The following is a 21,224-nucleotide window of genomic DNA, read 5'->3' as shown; positions in this document are numbered from 1 at the left end:
TCTCCTCTCCTCTCCTCTCCTCTCCTCTCCTCTCCTCTCCTCTCCTCTCCTCTCCTCTCCTCTCCTCTCCTCTCCTCTCCTCTCCTCTCCCTTTTTGGCCTTTAAACCTGTGTCTATGACTGTGATCTGTGCAAAATTATATGAAATAAGAATCCCGATCCTCTAAAGACTTCAGGTTATTTTGTTTACCGACTCCTTGTAAACCTTATAAAGTACGTATTTACTTTCCTTAAAAACTATATATATATATATAATATATATGCATATATTTATATATATGTGTGTGTATATGTATATATAAAAAATATATATATATATGTATATACAAGCACATCTGTAGGAAAAAAAAGAAGGAAAAATGTTTTCAAACAGGATAGCAGAATATAAAATATGTTTTTTTGCATAAAACTGGGTTGGGAAATAGAATAATCACCTGTCAAGGCATTTAGTTAGTATTTACTATTTAGCATCTATTTCTCTGTACCGTACAGGTGTCCCACAGGAGTGAAGCTTCCTTTGTGCTAACAGCTACAATACAAACACGCGGTGACAGGCAGATCCAGGCGCAAACCCATCACAGTGTATGTATCACAGTAGTAATTTAGCACCCATTCTCTGAAGTCTTAAAAGCTCCTCATTTTTTGCTCCTGTGGTCAGTTCAGGGAGGATCCTTCCCCAGGTAATTCTAGAAACAAAGTTCATTGTATGGCATACTGATGTTTTACTGGATAAGTGGTTTGAAGTTGTGAGCTGGGGCACCCCAGTAGCATTTCCGTCCTTTACTGCATCAGCAAAGTATAGAGGTTTATCCTTCCTCTGGATGCAATAGCATCTAAGGGCTCTTTGAATGTTACAGAGGAAAATAAAAGCTTCTGCATTTGGGCTCTGCAGTTGTCAAGCCTATTCACTGTGTCAGGCCGAAAAATTAATCTTGTGAATCCTTTATGTATGGTAACATATAAACTGAGAGCTCATTTTTGACAGTATTTGTGCAGTGAATCAGTACTGAAAATCACAGGGAATCCTGGCAATTGTAACTGTACCTTCTCAAACATTAAGACTCATGAAAAATTTGACAAATTATGCGATCTTGTATTTGATAGCATGTCCTGGGACTTTTTTAAGCTCTTTACAGCAGTCTATTCATTTTAACTCCGTTCCAATAATGTTATGTATTTACTTTTCCAAGTGAAATGTGCTGTGCCCTATAAAGCGTATATCCCAATTTACCTCTGTCAGTTGGAACTAGCTTAAAGTTACAGTTTCACGCCGATCAAATGATTTTCTAATAACGTGATTATTTCTTAATAATTGTATTTGAAAGACAGTTTGAAACAGTTCAACACCGTTCCTATTAGCCTTCTGGAAAAGGAAAGCGTAATGAAAAAACGGTACGTGTGCTTTGCTGTTTTACACTGTGCAACCTTGCTATGTATTTGCTGCTTTTCCACCGCTTTGTAGTTTATAATATTCCTAACTGAACATTTGCACCCAACTTCTTCCTTGTGGACGTAGATTGTGTTTTATTTTATTTTGCCATTTTGCCATCTGTAGCATTTAGCCTTCGTCTGCACAGCTTTTCACAGCAGCCAATGTGTCACATAACTTCTCTTACGAGTCTCCTGAAGTCCTGGGGGTCAGCCTGCAAAGTGAAAAATGCAGAGATCTAGGAATGGCTCAGCCAGCTGAAAGTTACGGGAAGGGAAAGGCTCCAGTTTCACTGAAGGGGAAAAAAAAAAAAAAAAAAGAGAAGAAGAAGAAGAATGGCTCCTTTCAATGCAGACGGAGGCAGTCTGGCTGAGAGTCAGTGAGGTTTAAAAATCCAAGAGGTCCAATAACTGAAAATCTGTATAGATTCAAAGCAATATTTTAAATACCGCACAAGTGTAGATAAAAAAAGAAAAAAAAAGCATGTGATGGTTTTTCCATCCTCCTGGTGCACATAGCCAACCACGTCCCAAAACCAGGCAGTATTTCTTCCCCCTAAAACCCTGAGCATGTGTGTCTAAGACCTGTCCGTGTCATCAAAGAATGAGGGTGAAGAGCTCCTGTTGGACTGACCCCTTTGGTCACTTTTCAGGATGATGGCTGGTTGTTTCCAATCAAAAATCCACAAGAAGTTACTACTGCTAGTTTGCTGAGATAGGAATGTTGCTGTTATTGTAGCACTGATATTCAGCTAGCAATCCAGCTGCAATGCCAACACTGGCATCAAAAGTATTGTTACTTCTGGTGGCAAGGCTCTGGTTTGTGATGCCCATTTCATGACACAAGAAAGGGCCATGGGGTCTGCTGAATGTGGTGCTCGGGGACATGATTTAGAGGAGGGTTGTTAGAGTTAGGGTAGTATGGTTAGGTTGCAGTTGGACTTGATGATCTTGAAGGTCTTTTCCAACCTGAGCTATTCTATGATTATAAGCTGCCTCTCCTTGGGTCTCTCCTTCTGTCTGTTTGCCTTCCTCTCTCTTCTTCTAATGCTCCTATTCACTGTTCCAGGTTCTCCCCATAGTCCCAGACAGGCTCCAAAGCCTTGTATGAAAACGCAGGGAGAGGGCAAAAGATCAGTGAATAAAAGCACTGAGTACTTACCTCTTAGAGCCTGTTATACTGTCAGCTCAAAGTTAAAGTGCAATAAATCTGGTAGTCTCACGTTGGTCCCCCGTGTGCTGCAGTCCACCTCATAAAACTACTACATAATTAAGTACAGTGCAGCACAATTGGCAGTCTCTGCTCAACGAAGGCCCAGCAGCGAGTGCATAAACTCACTGCCGGTCCCTGAAGGTGGATGGTTGAGGTGCTGGGGAGTGGGGGCAGGTGCTGGCTGCCAGTGCAACTTTCCTGTGAGGAGGGGGCAGCTCGGCCTCCCTTCTGCCACTACAGCCCCATGCTGTGTGTATTTAAACGGAGAATAGAGGGGAGTGGGCAGCACGGGTGATGCTGGGGGGAGTGGGAGCAGCCATAAGAAGGTGGCGCCAGGGAGATGGGCATCACCTGCTGCAGAAACTGGGGCCTCCTTCCTGGGCAGGAAAGTGTCCCTCATGCTCTGCATCTGGATTATGTGCAGAAAGGCAGGGTGCTGCAAAGTCTCTCCATTTACGGGTTTAGCACCCGACTTTTCTCTTTAGCAGAAGGAGCCGTGTGACTGTGCAGGACAGAGGAGCACGGCGCTTATGGGAGTGAGTTAAACCTCTTTTAGGAAAAAAAAAAAAAACAGAAAAAAAGAAAGAAAAAAACGATGGGGAAAGAAAGGGAAGTGTTTAACCACCAGCTAGGCAGCTAGCTGCAGTAGTGCGTCTGGCCCTATCCTGCTGGTGCCCTCTAGTGCTTTGCTACCCAGCTGCAGAAATGATTTTTGAGCTTGGGAGGAAATCCCCAAGTACAAATAATCTTCAGGTTTTGCTTGTATTCATGGTGGTGCTGTTGTTTTCTCTCTGGCATTTCACAGCCTGCTGCATGCAGATATGCACTTTGCCTGTGTTTGTGTGCAGTGATTCTGCTGTTTTGGGGAAGGACGGCTTTTATTTTGAGTACTTGCACTGCATGATGGGCATCAGGTGGGCTGTATTTTCCAATCTATAAGATAAGCTCTCAGTTCTCTCTGCCTCCTTTTACAAAGAAGGTTCAAGGTGTTTCTCACTGAGCTAAGTGGCATGATGGCAGGAGGATCATGCGGAACACCCAGCAGTCAGAGAGGCCAGGTTACAGGCAGGTAGAGAGCATTCAAAGGAGGGCTGTGAAGATGGGAAAGGGTCTGGAGGGCAAGGTGTATGAGGAGTGATGGGCGTGGAACAGGCTGCTCAGAGCTGTGGTCATGGCCCCAGTACTGGAGTTCAAGGAATGTTTGGACTCTGCTCTCAGACGTAGGGTTTGGATTTTGGTTGGTCCTGTATGGAGCCAGGGGTTGGGTCCCTTCCAACTCAGGATATCCTATGATCCTGTAATTGTATCAAATTAGCCTTAAAGTCCACCTGGACAAAATTCCTGGATGAAAAAGGAGGATTTGTTTAGTTAAATCCAAGAACATACCTCAATAATAATAATACCTGGATACTTTACAATCTATTTAGAAGTTTCCTCCTTTATGAAAGTCCTTGTTTCTTATTCAAGAGCTCGTTATTCTAGTGGAAAATAGTGTGCCCCATCCAGGTGCTGGCAGAAGAGAGTTCATGGGTGCTGCTGCTCAGACATCTACAGAGAGAAAGTAGGCAAAGGTATGAAGAGAAAGGGTATTGACTGCCTATTTTGGAGGTGAGAAATGAAAGATTAAAGAAAAAAATTCTGCATTCTTTGAAAAGAATGCAGAAATTTCCCTGACTATTTATGGCACGCAATTTTGTCCAAAGAATCTTGTCTATGAAATTGGCAATTGAGTTAGGATTTGTTTGTGACATTGTGTTAAGCCTCTTTCATTTATAGATGTCTCCAAACATTCTATGAAAGTAATTGAAACATAACTAGACTCATTGATAGAAGTACCTAAAACACTTCAGAGAGTTTATCTATAAATTCTCATCCCCACGATGCAAAATGAATGATCAAATGACCAAAAAGAAAATTTATCTATAAAAACTCGATGTAATGTTAGATTGATGTGGTCTATGTGTGATTTCAGATCTGCATACAGAATTCATGAGTGAACTGCGTTTCACTGTAGGTGGAACTGACACTCCAAGTATAAAAAGTGCAAATGCTGAGAGGTGCAAAATCTGCACTGAGAGCCAGACCCAAAAGGTATGCCAAAACAGCAGACAGAGGGCAAGTCTTGGGTCTTTCATTTCTTTCAACAGTTTTTAGCCTTCATTTTTAAGGTGCAAAACAAATTAAGGAACTGTTTTTTCAGAAAGCAAACTTCTTGGTCAAAGTCACTTTTGGTATTTGGGGAAGAATATTTTAAACAACCCAGTGGCAGATCTCAGTTGTAAAGCTCACTAAAATCCTCTTCTGCCAGTTTGTCTCCTGGAGGACAAATTACTCTGGTGGTACACTGGACAGAATCTGCAGCTGGACCGTTTATTCATAACACTCATCTCTGTTATCATTACTGTGCTGAGTTGTCACTGGGTGGCCCTTGTCTCCTCTTGTAAGCCTTTTTGTGAACTGGAGTATAGCTTCAAGCTCTACTTTGAGTGATTGGTGGGAGCATAGACAGCTGGATGATGTGTTGGCATGCCATGGTCCTTCATGGTACTTTCTGGCATCACCCCAACCCTCTTCCCTAGTTAGAGTTGCTGCATTTTGGCATTGGTGATGTGGGCAGCAGTACCATGACTGCCTCAAGCTTTGGAGCTTTTCTGGCACCCAAGGCAGGCTGAAATTTTCAGCTGCCTATTAGGATGAGAACTGGAGCTACCTCTGGATGGAAAGACTTGTTGGAAGTACTTGCATTGTCCTTGAGTAGATTTAGACAGTTGTGTGCTGAGAGATTTAAGAGACAGCATTGGTAGGACAAGTCTCATTAGGACTGTGATTCGCTGGAGCTTCTTAGTCCTTTGTGATGGGCTGAGTGAACACTTTGCATGGCACCTCATGGGGATGAAATGTTGGTAGGGATGTGAGTGCATGGCTGGTGAGGGAGATTGGTGTTCTGTGAACCTCTGTGATGAGCATGAGGTCCTCACCCTGCCCTATAAAGTTCCCAGGTCAGGAGAGGATCACCAAGTACTCCCTTGTGTATTGTGTTGAGTTTTGTGCCCCTCAGCACAAGAAAGCCATTGAGGCCCTGGAGCATGTCCAAAGAAAGACACTGAAGGTGGTGAAGGACCTGGGGCACCTGAGGAGCAACTGAGGGAAATGGAATTGTTTAGTGTGAAGAAGAGGAGGCTCACGGGAGACCTTTTCACTCCCTACAACGACCTGAAAGGAGGTGGGGGTTTGCCTCTTCTCTCAGGTAATGGCAATAATACAAGAGGGAATGACGTTAGGTTGTTCCAGGGGAGGTTTGGGTTGGATATTGGGAAAAATTTATTTTCAGGAAGAGTGGTGAGGTATTGAAATAAGCTGCTCAAGGAGATTGTTGTAGCGGACAGTGGACTCCTCTACTGTCCCTGGAGGTGTTTAAACAATGGGCAGATGTAGCATTTAGGGACGTGGTTTAGTGGGCAATATTGGTGGTAGGTAGGTGATTTGACTAGATGATTTTAGAGGTCTTTTCCAATCTTAATGATTCCACAATTCTATTCTAAGTAGTAGATATAAAGTGACAGTACCTTGCAAGACTGACAGTGGGGGTGATTTTGCCTAGCAGGAGGTGCCAGAATGGAAATACAGCCAGAATCCTGGTTTTGGTCTGCTGAAAGGAAGTACTGGTGGGGAATTCTGACGTTGTCCAGATCGTCCTGGAACAGAATGAAGCCTCACTACAACTAAAAATTATGTTTAAGCATGAGTGTAGAAATGTTTGTCAAATTAGTCTTATGCAGTTCTTGGGTTAGATTATCAAAACTATCTGCAACCTGAAACCATAGCGTTGTTGCAAGTTGGTGCTGTAGCTAAGGCTCTTTTTGGTGACTTCAGGCCCCCTGGGTAGCAAAGATTAACTTTAGTACATGTCAAAGAAGTGAAAAGATTTTTTTTTCCCTGTAGAGGTGACAGCTTTGAGGTTATTTGCTGTGCAGCAGAGGAACTTGCCATGGAAAAGAGCATATAGCAGAGGATGCCCCAGGAAACAAGGGACCAGGTGCCTGTTGGCCCCAGGAACCTTCTGTGCTGGTGTGGTCTGAACAATAGATTGCTCTGTTTTCTGTCAGAATATGGCCCTAGCATCATGAGAAATGTATACACACATATTTCTGGACTGAGAAATCCAACACTTAGTATGCATCAAGATTTGGAGTTTATCTACGTTATGGGTTAAGGTAAAAATTCAGGCTGAAGCACATCATGTGTTAACAGTGTATGTGAAAGCTTTGATTCTGGGAGGTGGTTCCTTGTTCTGATTAGTGTAATCTGCTCTCAAAGTGGATTCCCAATCAGTTGCTTTTAAATAAAACTGTGGAGAAGTACCTTGGAGATATCAGTTCCTGCTCTCCTGTCCTCCATGGGACTAAGAATCAGTTGAAGATAGATGGTGCTGACTCCACCAGCTTGTAGTTTTGCTAGTCATATGTTGGGGAAAAGTACAAGAACACTCCCTGTTACTGGTCTAAAATGGTACTGGGAAGTGATGATTGAGTTTATCTGTGATCTAGACCTATTAAAGTTTGACTCTGCACAACAACTCAATTATCTGTACACATCTACCGCAGTCATTTAATTCCTACTTTCCATAATCTTTCTGGGCTTCTTTGGAAACTGGTCATTCCCACTGAGACAAACAAGAGGCCATTCATTAGAGCGAGATAGTGGGAAGAGAGACAGGTATTCTTTTAAAAGCATATTTAAAGCCATTCTCCCCAGTCCCTATTCCCATTCCCATTGAGTGGATGTCCATCTGGCTACCAAATGCATCACAACCTCTCTTGGCTGCTGAGGGAACCTGCCGTCCGCACGCCAGTGGTGAGCCCAACACCTCCACAGCCATAAAATCTGGGCTTTTTAACCCACAGCCGAGGATTACAGACCCCAGCAGCCAGGCAGCGGCGGGACGCCACCTTAATGTTGCCATGCTGGGCACTGGGATTTTAATGCCTAACTGTGAATTTCCTACCTCGTCTTTTACTTCTCCCCCCCCCCCCCCCCCCCCCCCCCCCTTTTTTTTTTTTGGTGGAGAGTTCTCTCACTACATTAACTTACTTGCAATGCGTTTCTTGTTGTGTGAATACTGCCGCCCTGTCAGCTTGGCACTGAAACGCCATAAATCTGGTGGTCTCGTGCCTGTCCCCTGTGTGCTGCAGTCCACCTCATAAAACTGCTACTTAATTAAGTATGGCGCAGTACAATTGGCAATCTCTGCTCGGCCGCGAAGGCTCGGGGCTAAGCACACACATGCATGCCTGTTGAGCTTGTGCCGAGAGGTGAGATGAGGGACCTGCCGCTGCTGGAGGAGGGAGAAGTTTCTACATAGAGGTGATGGAGAAATCTCTTTAAAAGTGTAGAAAATGGCTTATAAACTGTTAAAGGCCTGCCCCTCTAATCACAGGCTGGGGTTTCTAAGCCTGCAGGGGAGAGGACACCTTCCTTTGAATAGAAGACTTCATCCAGTCAGAAAAGTTTGAGAATTAATTACGATGGTTTTGGGAAATTAAAATGAAAGAACATTAATAAATTGTTAGCATGCAATGAAAGCGATACGTTACAGTTACCCAGAGGCCTTGCTTCCATCTATCTCACTCAGGATAAGTTAGAGATGATTAAAATTTCTATTTTAATTTACCGTAAAGCCAATATCTGAAGGAACTTTACAGGCATTAGTGCACTGTTTCACCTACTGCTCATGTTCTTTTTACTTTCTTTGAAAGTGTGCAATCTGAGTGTTGGAAAAATTAAATGTTTCTGGATTATGTATCAAGTCATGAGTAGATCTTCGGTCTCTTGATTCCTACTGATGCACTAAACAAGTAGAATGCCTTTATTTCTGACCCATAATTTGTAAGAACTTTAATTAGAGCATTATCCCTTGCCTCATTTCAGCTTTCCACCTCAGCAACATGGACATCACTGTAATGCCAAGGCTCTCTTGCATCAGCTTATAAGAAATCTCTGCATTCCCTTTTGCTGCACTTTCTTCCTCTATGCCCTTACCACAGATCAGACTGGATCCATCCACACACCATCTACACAGCACACTTCAGAGTAGATCAGGTTGAAGCTGACAAGATCTAGGTGGCTTGAAGCGGAGACAGATATGGTATGGGTTTTTTTTGAGAGTGGCCCTGATGACTGATTTTGTGAGCTGGGAAGTGTAGGCATGGACTTCATCCAGATATTTAGAAGCCTCGTGTTTGGAGACCAAATATGGAACTGTTGCTTTTGTCTGAGTACAATCATTGTTTCAATTAAAATGTGGCTACTATTAAAATAATAATGAATGGTTGTAACAGTGACTTGCTCTTTCCTTGTTAGTGATGTGTGATGACTGAATAACTACTGACACATGATGCTCACCACAAGCATCATTTTTCATACCTGAAGTCCCACATCACCTTAGTCATGAGCACTGTTCAACCCATGCCCATCCTCATAGGCTCTGAGCTGTGATGGCCTGTGAAAACCAAGAGCAAACAACAATAAAACCCAAGTGTTTTCAGGCTGGGGAATGTATTGGTTGAACCACCAGGCCCTGGATCTGTAGCAGCGGAAGCGATGTTGGACTTGTGTCCAGCAATCATTTCAGCTTCTTTTCCAGACCCTTTTCCGTTCACATGAAAGTCTTTCAGAGTCAGTGGGGATTTTGCTGTAACAATAACAATGGAGTTATTCCCAAAGTTGCTGGTATGGGAATTTTATTTAGTAACAGCTTTATGCTTTGTGAGGTCTCCAAGGAAGGCAATTGTTTTCCTCTGTCTGATGTTGGAGATGGAGATCTAGGGACAGGTGGTGGATTTCCTCCGTCTTCTGGTCTTGGTGGTTGAGGGAAAGATCAAGGGCATTATTTTCCTTTCACTATAGCTTCAGTGCAAATGCACCCAGAGCTTATTGAGTAAATAAAACGTATTAGTCTTCAGTGCTTGTTCAACTGAATGCTATTCAGAACAATACAGGCCAGCAAAAACAAAGGATACCTGGTATGGGCACATCTGCAAGACCAAAGGAAAAAGCAGAAACCCTCCAATTCACAGAACATAGATTTACACATTGCCTGAAATATATTGCATTATTCCTGTTACTTATGCACAGTAAGTCTGCAGTGAGAAGAGAAACTCAAGGCTGGTGAGGTATTCACCGTCAGATGAGTGCACAGCAGTTTAAAGCAGTTGCTCAGAGCCATTCCCATTCCCATTGCGTTGCACTGCAACAGATGCAAAGCCAGCAAGAACACCTTTCCTTTAGATTTAGAAGAATGGTAAGGAGCAAGGAACAAGCAGCCCATCTGCCAGAACTGAAGAGGTAAACTGACATTGGAACTCAATCTTCTGGAAAAATAATTCTTGCTAATATTGTCATGTGCTACAGAGTTTGAAAATCAGATTAAGGTAATTGAGAGTAATCAGGCAGGGTAGTAGTGTGTTCAAGCAGTCTAGTAAAAAAGTTGTAAGGAAAATATGGCTGTTAGGAATTGGATTTGCCTTTCCATTAGGAAATGAAACTAAAACGTGGTTTTATCCTATGCTCTCCTTTGTGTTTATGTATACAGGAAATGACCCAGCTGATTAGGCCAAATGGCAAGCATGGAAACTGGGGTGCAGACACTACAAAGCACTTTCCTGGAATTATGACTGTAGTGATGCTGTGTTTTGCCACCAAACACGCAACTTAATCAGCTGGACCCCAGGCACCTCATGCTAGTTACCAAGATGCTGATGAGATCGTGGTAGCATTCTGCACAAGCTGGGAGCTGTAGTGCAGATGTGGGTGCAGCGGTTCCTGGGATGGACAAGGACATCCCATCAGCTGCCACCACTCAGGGCTGTTCATGCAGGAAGGGATGGTGATGCTTTTCCAGCTGGTGCTGTGCTCTTTGGATGGTGACGCAGAGAAAACTCCCATGTTACCTCCCATTGGCTGCGGGTGAAGTTTGGCTGAGTCTCAGAGGCATTAGCATTTCTCAGCAAGCTGTGCTCCTCAATGTGAGGTGGTCCCCTGAACCTTCTCCGGGCTTAAGATTTCTGCTGCTTCCAGAAACACTGTTTCTGCCTCAAAAATGCCTTGCGGATGCTTCATGAGTAGCTCAGATGGCAGAATTGTCGACATAATTTTCTTTCCCTTCAGTATCGGGCTCTGTCATGCAAGGAACTCTGCCAGCACAGAGATAGGCCGCATCCTTGCCTTGCAATTTGGTTACAAAAACATGGCATTGAGTGATCTGGGCCCAGCGTGCCCTGTCAGCCCTCGCTCTGGCCAAGCTCCCGGGATGCCTGCCTTCGGCTGCTGCTCCCACGTGTCCGCCTGAGTGGGTGGAGGAATGACTCAGACAAAATTTGACTGACTGGGAGAAACCTGGCGTGGGGGTGATTTAAGGCAGGGACTGAGGGGTGTCTCCTGTGGGTAGATGTGGTAAACAGCTTTGTGAGAATGTTCTGTCACCAGCTTGATAATGTCCTGGCTAGAATTCAGTATTCACCGACCTCATTGTTTGTTACTAGAGGTTAGTCTTGATTTTGGAAAAAGTTTGTGGAAAAGAAGGTAGCTCTTCTTCCTAGTGCTGTACAGGAAAAAACAGATCCTCCTCTGGCAGAAGTCAGCTTGAGTCCATTGTCCTAAATTATTGTTATGGCCTGATACATCTGAGATATGAAACAAGAATGTTTTTGTTGGTAAATGGAAAATGTTAAAGTCAGTGGCAGAAGTATTGTTTTTTTTTTTTTAAAAAAAAAAAAAAAAGAGAAAGCACAACAAAAAAAAACCCGAAACACATGTTCCAATTTACAGGTCAGTTGATATCCTCCCCTGAGGCTGCCTTAATTTCTAGTTTGGGCATGTCAATAAATCAATGCCACAAGCCATCAGCGAGGCAGGATCCAGCAAAGCAGCTGCCATATGAACACCGTGCTCAGGATCCAAATGCACATAGCCAAAAATCTCTCAATACTTTTTCTTACTTCATTAGTTTATGCTTTACATAAAAATAGCTGTCATTTTTTGCAATGAATAATCGTGTCTGCCTTAAGATAGATATGTCTGCATGATAAGCTTGTTAAATAGAGAAGAGGAAATAAGTTCCTGTGTGGAACTTAAATGCAATTCTGAATTATGGTATCTTTTCTTGATATATGTTTCACTCTTTAAGCACCACTTTTGTTCTTGTTATATGTCATATGAAGAAGCAGTAGATAAAGCAGCATCATTATTAAAAAAAAAAAAAAAGTGATGATTTTATGCTTATACATCTCAGGAGAATATCACAGGTGTGATTAATAGAGGGTTGTAACACAAATAAGACTCTCTGGAGAGCAGACTTTCTGCCTCACTGTATGTGCATTTTTCACTGCTGTGCAACATGATTATAAAATGCTCTCTTACAGGATCCTTAAGGTTTGATTTTGCTCTAGTTTGTGTTCTGAGTTGAATACACTTCAGCAGGTGAATATAAATTACTACCATGACTGGACTCCTGTTGTCTACCTATTCTGCAGAGGTGCAGATGTCTGCATGATCTGCAAGGCCCAGCGAGTCAAGCCTTGGTCATGCTGATGAGCAGCAACTCGGAAAAAGAGTTCTCCCTGTGCACCCCAAAGCCTCCTTGCTCCAAGAAGATAAAGGCATCAGGAAGGCAGGAAGATGGGTGACAGAAGAGCATCAGAATCTCTTCGGCCTTCAAAGACCAACATGGTACTCTCTCAGATCTCTGAAAACATCTGTAACTTTGGAAAACTTAAATGTCCAGGATCAAAAAAAAAAAAAAAAAAAAAAGTATTTTGGGGCACTGTCTGCTTGAAACCTGTCATGCTGGACACTTCCTGCAGAGGTTAAACTAAACAAGTAGTTCCCGGAACAGAGGAACTAACACCACCCGGTTTCCTACCAATCTATTTCATAAGATCTTCCTCTGGATTCTCTGTCTCAGATGGGAAAGGCACATGGCAAAGGTTGTATATTAGGGGAGACATCAAGAACAACAAATGATTTGTCTTCCTGGTCGTGGAGGTGCAAAAAATCTTGATGTATTGGAGACCGCAACCCTCTCTGTCAAATCTGGTTGACAGGACTAACGATAGTTACCAGTGGGGAACAGAAACAGACAGACACAGCATGACTGCACAGACCTTGTTTCCTTAGGAAACTGGTCTCAAAACAAAGCAGAGAAATCTGATATATTTATAGCAAAAGAGGTGGGGGGCTTTCCTTTCCAGAGGAAATGGACTGCTTTCTTGAGCCTGATCCTCGTGTTACTGGAAACTACTTCACTTCACACTGTTCTGCTCTTCCATGTCTGGGAACCTGTACAGGTCCTGGAAGAAGTTAACGGTGCCAGAAGCACTACCAAGAGATGCCTCAAGCACTCCACAGGAATATTAATTTCTGTATTAACACTATGTGTGAGGTACATCTGAGGTATATACGGCGTGTAGAAGAAAAGTCAACTGAGATGGAAATCAGCAAAAGAGAAAGGATCACACTGAAGACAAGCTGCTTAACTCCAGCTCCATCCCATACTGCAACTTAGCAGATACCAAACATAACCAAGTACAAATCTGTACCTTTCGGGCAGTGTGATGGTAGCTACCTGCAAGAGCATTGTGCTCTCCTTTGTAGGTGAGAAACGAAGAGAGCAGAGGCAAACTCAACACAAAATCCCTTTGAGAGAGCAGAGACCGGGTAATCTGTTTCTGCTCTCAGATGTGAAGTTCCCTCCCACGGGGGAAAGACGAATTGGGTGAGCGAGAAGAGGCAGTATTGTTCAGCAAGCAAAGCACATGGAAACCTAGAATTTTTCTGCTCTACCACAAACTTTCCAGTCTATCTATATACCACAGCTGCAGCCCAGCCTCTCAGGAAGCCAAATCATGTAGGTACTGGGATACTGAACACCAAAGACACCTACTAAATCCAGCCCCTGACAATGCAACATTGTTCCCAATTTAAGATTTGTTCGAGATCTTTTGTATTTCAGGTTCTTGCATTCAGAATTGGCTGTGGAAAGGCTTTCTGCCTTGTACTCGAAACACCCCAACCGGGCTTAAATTACTAGTTAAACATTATGAAGTGTTTTTTAAAGACCTGTAAAATACAGAGTTATTTGTTATATAGCTCAGCTTTTATTATTTGATCGTTCATCCAGAAGTATTTTGAGAAGTGAGGAATAAAATGGCTTTCCTCCTTGATATACTGATCTCGTGTCCACTGATCACAAATGTCGAGTTCAGCTCTCCACCCTAGCCCATGCTGGGTGTTTCTGACAGCCCCATACAGCCTGTACTGCCTAACTGCCTGTAGGATTTTTGTCTGTGGTGATAGTGTTTGGCTATTCGATTCTTCTTATTCCTAGAATCAGACAAAGCAGAAATTTCAGAGATATTTCTAATCTGCCAGCCTGACTCCTCTGTTCCTCCTCCATGAGTTCTCACAGCCATACCTTTCTGCTCCTGTGCAGGGCTGATTGTGAGATAATCTTATCTGATGATGTCAGTTAATTCTAAGATGATTCTGAAACAGGCTTAACCATATGATTCTATGATGCCATGATAAAACAAAGTAACAGAATTTCTCACAGTTTGCTCTTGCGTATTTGCATTGACTGAAATAACGTGTGTAGGCCTGTCTCCCTATTTTAAGGCAGTCATTGCTTTTCAGTGGCTGTTTTATGCCCATGATCAATATACCCTTTCAACAACAATTTATAAGAGATTTCGCCATAACTCCTGTCCAAGTTCTGCTGGCTTAAACCATCAGCAGTACAAATGCACTGTGATGTTCAATGAATGCCTAAGGAGCAGCAGGCTATAGCAGAGGAGCTCTTTGTGGTTGTGAACAAAAGTTAACAAAAGGTGTATTTTCCTCTTCTTTTAATGCTCATCGTTCTTCCTGGCACTGGCCTTTTTTTTAGAATTAGCAGTCTGATTGCCTTTCTCCATATAACATCAGGTATGTTATGGCTCAGTGGTGAGGCATGCCGTCTTTCAAGAGTGTAAGTGCTAACACATTCTGGGAGCGGTGTCAGGGAGGAAATTGGACAAGTTGCTTTCAGTTGCACTGATTTTTTTTTTTTTTTTTTTTTTTAAAGTCGGGTCTGAACAAGTCTCTGTACAACAATGTCACCAGGATGAAAAGCAAAGGCTGGATCCTTCTTCTGCTTCTAGTGGAACAAAGGGAAAGAGCGTTCAGAGTCGATGTATCTGTATGAGTGCAAGTGACTTGTAAGACTCGGGGCGTTGAGTTTTGCGTAGGCTGCAGTTTTCTTGGAGTGAGCTGCTTTAATGACTGAAGATATACCGTGAGCTGAATTTATGCTGTGTTCAGGTTTCATTCTTGTGGGATTTAATGCAAAACTTGTAAATGTGTGACTGTGGGTAACTTCCACCAGAATCACAGATAGGAATTTCTTTGAATCCAGGCTGCTGTCTTAGAAGTAGAGTTGGGAAGGTGAAATACAGAAGCCTTGTACAGTCACTTGTGCAACACATAACTGGAAATATACATCGTTTTCAGCCTCTCCTGTTAAACCCATGCCTAAGTGAGGATGTGATGTACTGCAGTGACTGCTACTGCAGAAACAAGTGTATATCTGTACTCAGACCTGGAGTGTGAATAACAGCATGCAGACAATAACGACAGCGTTTCATTCACAGACAATGGGCTTGGAGTCCTTCAATGAAACAGAGCACTGTGGATAAAAGGGCTATTTAGGAAGTTTCTGTGTATATGATATTTGTGCTTTTGTCGCTGACTTACTTCCAATAAGACAAATAACAAGGAAATTACAGCGTTTTTATAACCAGTACGGTGAAATAGTATCTAAAGGTCCTTTTATTTCAACATCAAAGCATACATAAAAGAATAATTCATTCCCAATGGGATAACAAGACAAGACAGGACACTTGCTGTCTTTTAAAGCATGAGATTTTTTTTTTCCCACCACGGGCCTGAAGAAAATAGATCAGCTTAAAATGACAAACTGATGCCTTTTGTCCCGCTAGCAAACTAATGCACTCAGTATGAGGAAGAGTGAGATCATTATCTCTAAAAAAAGAGAATAAAGATGTACAAGGCAAATTAAATGGAAAAGAGCTAGGAATAGTTGCTATCAAATGTATATTGCAATTGCATCTGTTCTTCTGAAAGCTTAAACAAATACCACCATACAATCAAAGAGGTAACCATAACAATTTAAGCAGTTGGAATAATTTTTCTGATTAAATCAGGTCTAAATTCCATTGAATTCACTACAGAGCCTTCCTTCTACTCCTTTCTCCTTCCCTTCTGCTGCCTTCATTTCATTAAAACGAGGGCCTTGGGAGGTCTGGGTAAGTGGCTCATCCCTGCTCATGGGATGTCTTGCTGGCAGCTTCTTGGCGTCAGCACATGGTGCAGGGTCCCCTTCCACTCAGCTCATGTACGCAGGCAAGCCTAGTCCAGGGGGCTGCCCTTAATGGAGAGCATGGACATGGGCTGGAGGAGCAAGACTCCCATGCTGCATGCTTTGCAGCCAGGTCGCAGGCTCAAAGGACCTTTCCTGCAGCAGCCGGCACGTGCAGAGTGTCAGCCCCTGTGCTCCCATCTGCACGTGTGGGTTTCCATCGCGGCCCCAGCACTTTGAACAGCCACTTTGTAGGCGAGTAGGGAAGAGGTAAACCAAGTGTCTGGGAGCAGGAAAGGGGGTGGGGAGGAAGGAAAATAAATGTGAGAAAGCTTTAGATGTCTTCCAAGCGTCCATCTGGTGGGTCCTTCTGATGTTTCCTTGCTGAAGGCCTCCCACTGAGCATGTCTCAGAAGGATCCCTCCTTTCTTTCTCTCATGCCAAAAACTGAATCAGAGGCGGGTTTTGTTAGCAAGGGGTCATGAAAGCTTTGTTCAGCCTGTCCTGTAGCCTGTGCATTTGTTTAGGAAGATATTGAGCCTATCTGAGACCTGGTGATTCATATTCACACAAAGCAGAGCAAACTTAACTTGACTGGGATATGTTGGGAAACCAGCGCCTCTGAAACCCATCCAGAAGGTGCCAGGCCAGATAAAGGCGAGGACCGTCCCAAATCCTAAGCCAACTGCTGCACTGGGGGGGGGGGGGGGGGGGTTGCTGGTTAGTGTTTCTAGTCATATTTTGGGCTGCTCGTTCATTCTGACTTACCTAGGGAGAGGGAGCAGGGGAAGCATTTGCTGTAGGCACAGCAGTCAGGCTTCTGACCCATGGGTGCTCTAGGGGAAGAAAACACCTTGCTACGTGCCTGCCCTTTTCTCAGCAGATCTGGCTGGGGTGAAGAATTCAGGTTCCATGCACTTTTTCCTCCTGCTTCGTTGGGGTTCCCCAGAGCAGCTGTGCTGCTCCTGGGTCACTCTGTAAGGTATTGCAAGGTAGATCTTCAGGGAGGATTACATTTTGCAGATGTTCATTGGATGAGGGCTTGATATTTTACACAGGGGGGAAGAGTATGTAGTGTAACACTGCTCTAGGAAGACATGGTGTGAAGGATAAAAGAAACTGTAATACCAGTATGAAAGCAACTGATTTTAGAAAGACTTTCATGAAAGTTGGAATTTATGATATTCTTGTAAGAGAGCAAGAAATAAAAGAAAAAAAAAGAGTTTTTGCCATTCTATGTGCTTTAACAAACACAAAAATGTTATTTCTTTTTTTCCAATTTATTTTCACTTTGGGACCCTTAGGTTCAAATTAAATTTAAACAGATGTGCATCAGCTATTTAGTTTCAAATCCTTGAAGAAAGACCATGTCTGCATTTCCACTGATATGAAGTGATACTCAGTCACTATAAAATGAAAACCATTGTAGAATGCAGCTATTTATCTTGCTCACTTAAGATAAAGAAACACTTTAAATGAGAATGTAAACATGCCACTAAGCCTCACTGAAGGAGGACACCAAAAAGGTTACTTCGGAAAACATATGCCTGAAATTAGAAAACAGAAAATGAAGCACTCTAACTGTTAGGATCTCATCCTGGCTGGGAGGGAAAGTGCAAAGCGGGGATGAAGAGAGCTACAGTAGGATTTCAAGAGAGTCTTGTGTCCAGGAGTTATATTAAAAAGACTTAAAAAGAAAATACATGGAATTTTATACTATTGAAATGCTGGTAGGAGGTTTCTTTTATTAATACAGTGCTCGGTTTGCTTCTCAGTGAGGGTCTGGGCTCAAAGTCTTCTCACAGAAAAAAAAATACAATTGCTCTTTCCTGTGAGTGATGGGAACACAGGGGCAACTCCTCTGCACTGCTGTAAATCAAAGCATCTCCAGACACATCTGTGCAATGACACCAGCTTCTATGAGCTGAAGATGTGGCCTAGAGTTTCCAGACAACTGGGTGGTTGCACTGCAATCCATTTTGATTTGCTCTTTCTGTTGTTATAAATTTTTTTCCCAGTGTTTATTGATGTGCTTGGGTAACAATGATGAGCATTTAGGACACAGCATCTGCCATAGCTCAGCTCTGTAGTGGGGCTAGGTGCCTCTTCTGTGTACAGAAAGAGGAATGGGAAGGTTATGTGTGTGTATACAGCCACACAACCAGCCATTTCACATATATGTGTATTTTTCCTTCCCTTAGCCCTTTTCCTCCCTTGATTTGAGCTCTTCACAGAATCACAGACAACTTTGAGTTGGAATGGACCTCTGAAGGCCATCTAGTCCAACTCCCCTGTAATGAACCGGGACCCCTACAGCTACATCAGGTTGCTCAGAGCCCTGTTCAGCTTGACATTGGATGCCTCCAGGGACAGGGCATCCACCACCTCTCTGGGCAACGTGTTCTAGCACCTCACTGCCCTTATCATAAAAAACTCTTCTAGTCCTGAATAATTTCCTTGTCTCTCTTTTTACTATAGCATTCCTGTTTCCTCATTATGCTTTCCCTTTAAAGGAAACAGGAACATTTTTAAATGGCTAGGAGATGTTATTCAGTGGAACTTTTGTCTTTCCATTTCCCCCTGAGCTGATCTAAATTCCCTTCCTGGTACTTCAACAGGTATAGTCTCCTTACTGTCTCCTCTGCCAAAACCTGAAGCCTTTCTCTGGTCGTTTCTTGCTTCAGTTATCATATCCCAGTCTTTGAACTGGGCCCATTTTTCTCCCAGTCCCTCAGTCTGCTTCAAATCCCTCAGGCAAGCCCACCACCTCATACAGTTTATTTCCTGCCTTCCCGGCTGTGTTGTATTCATCTCTTCTTTTGCCCCCAGAAGTATTTGAACTCTACAAGCCCTTCACGTTTCATACCTTACCTAAAATAGCACTTTTATTTCTGCTCCGTTCTTTCCTGCCCTTGGTGATCTGCTGTGACTGCTCCTTTTGTCTACTTTCCCCACTTCCGTCTGGGGGCCTCTTTCCATGCTGCCTTCTGATTAATGTGTGTCAATGCCCTCCATTTCCTTCTCCAAATCACTTCTTGAAAGCTTACCTATTCCATGAAATGTAACCATTTGAATATTACCTCTTTGGGTCTGGCGAGGAGCAATTTCACCTTATTTGGTGGCGTGAAGCCAGTACAAAACCAGTACAACCATTGCTTTCATGTTTGGTTTGATCACCGATCCCTTTTCTGCTGCCACACCAAGCTTCTCTGTGGTGTTTCTTTTCACCTGTGTCATAGACACCCTTAACCCATTAAGAAGCAAAGCAGGAAGAATGTGTGATGGTGTTTCTATTTCCCTAATTTCTTGGCTTTGCAGGGGTAAAATGGTGTGTGGCTGGGTCACTGTGCTCACTCTGTGACTCATGGGCCATCACCCCTTCCCATCATCTCTTCTCATCCTCTACTTCTCTTCCGTTACGTGCCGGTTGAGCTCTGTGGCAGACAAGTTTAAGGAGTGCAAAGTCTTCCTGTCATGGAGATCCTTTGCAAAGCAAGTATTTCTCTGCTGTGGAGGAATTCTCAGGTGGAACAAGCTGGGGACAGGGTCTGTGGGCTTTTGATTTTTGGTCAGTGTTGTGTGTTTCTCTAAGTGCAGCAGGCAAAGTTTCAGTGCTTTATAAGTACCATTAGCTCTAATAACTCAATAATAATAATGCTTTTTTTTATGGCTTCATTTTTATGAGTGCAATTATGATGCATGTATTTAACAAATTTAATTTAAAGACATCTCTTTGCAAAATTCCTCAAATTAAGTTGCAATTATCCCTTTTCCTATGCAACGGATTATGAGTGTATATTGGATCTAGTCTTACATTTTTTATTTCTCTCTCATCCAGCCAAACTCTTATAAGAAGTATTTTACTTACATTTAAACCATGTCCCATTGATATCATGGGAGCTTCAACATGACTGTGTTCAGGAGTATTTATTTTGGCTGTTGCATCATTACATATTTAGACGAGAGGAAATAGCTGTGTGCCTTCTAAATTGCTAACACTAAGGGGAGCACTTAATCTTTAGAATATCTTAACTATAAATCCAACATCAACACGTGTGTCAGAAAACACATGGATTCTTTGTGCCTAAATATTCAAGGATTATGATTAATGTTTAATGTAAATCATACACTAAATGCATGGAAATTGAATGCCAGTTGCTTTAGGTTCCATTAAAGAACTTTAAAACCTATGTTTAATGATATTCTTGAAATATCTTCTGTATACCTCCTGCCATCTGTGCTTCCTCATGGCTGTAAGTCTCTCCATGTCATGCACTAGGTCTTTTCTCCCAGTCTCCAGGCTTTGAATCAGTCACCGTTGGAACAGTGAACATGGGGAGGGAGAATGTGAGTGAAAAGAAAGGGCCATGCTTTGCCAGCAGCTCACAGCTGGCTGAGTCAGCCAAGAGGATGCAAGGGGAGTCACAACAGTGCCTGGAAAAAGTGAGCCATTTCCCTGACACTTAGCTGTGGTCAAAGGTAAGATGGACAGATGGGTCCTAATTCTTCAGGCTCTTCTTCCTGCAGCTCCCAAGATGCCTTCCAAAAATCTGCTCCTTACTGGTTCCTGTGGCTTGCTGAAGATCTGAGACTGCCCAGGCAGCTCCATCATGTTGTTGAGAGGCTGGCCTTGGTTTTGCTTGGGGCAACCTGCAGGCATCTCTACCCCAGGACTAGTACAGTGATGGCAGGCTACAGAAACAACTGTTATGGGAAAAGGTGACAAGATTCAGCTCCAGATAAACAACAGTGCTCAGCAAACCTTCCCTTGGGAAGGTAAATCTCCCTGACCCTCAACATTGTCGATGACAGTGCTGAGAATCCTGTGATACTTCTCATGATCCTGCATGTGACCATGGCCCCTGCCCTTCATGGTTACCTGGTCATATTGTTCTTCCTTGAGGAAAAGGGTTTCTGTAAATGCTGTTCCAGGGTTTCTTAAAGCAGCACCTTCTCACATGTAGGGGTATGGTGATGAATTTGAACTTAGGTGTGCTTCTTAGATTTACTTGAGTTTTACATTCGTCCTGTTTTCATAGAATCACAGAATTGTTTGAGTTGGAAGGGACCCTTAAATTCCATCTAGTCCAACACCTCTGCAATAAACAAGGACACCTACGGGTAGATCAGGTGCTCAGTGGCCCCTCCAACCTCAAGTATCTCCAGGGATGGG

At 43.1% G+C, this 21,224-nt stretch overlaps 1 long non-coding RNA gene across 2 annotated transcripts in view; it reads left to right on the top strand.

The window, feature by feature from the left end:
* Nucleotides 1–21,224, top strand: part of LOC107052627 — a 67,251-nt gene that overhangs the window by 30,200 nt on the left and 15,827 nt on the right. The window contains exons 4-5 of one of the 2 annotated variants that reach the window (XR_001465227.4): nucleotides 492–581; nucleotides 1,329–3,373. The exons of the other annotated variant lie outside the window; for it this stretch is intronic. This is a non-coding gene — a long non-coding RNA (uncharacterized LOC107052627). Of the gene's footprint in view, nucleotides 1–491; nucleotides 582–1,328; nucleotides 3,374–21,224 lie in introns of those variants that run through there. 2 annotated transcript variants of the gene reach the window in all.

Source organism: Gallus gallus, chromosome 2, assembly GCF_016699485.2.
Source record: "Gallus gallus isolate bGalGal1 chromosome 2, bGalGal1.mat.broiler.GRCg7b, whole genome shotgun sequence".
NCBI classification, from domain to species: domain Eukaryota; kingdom Metazoa; phylum Chordata; class Aves; order Galliformes; family Phasianidae; genus Gallus; species Gallus gallus.
Note: the sequence above shows the minus strand (reverse complement) of the source record. Positions and strands in the feature narration are given on the sequence as shown.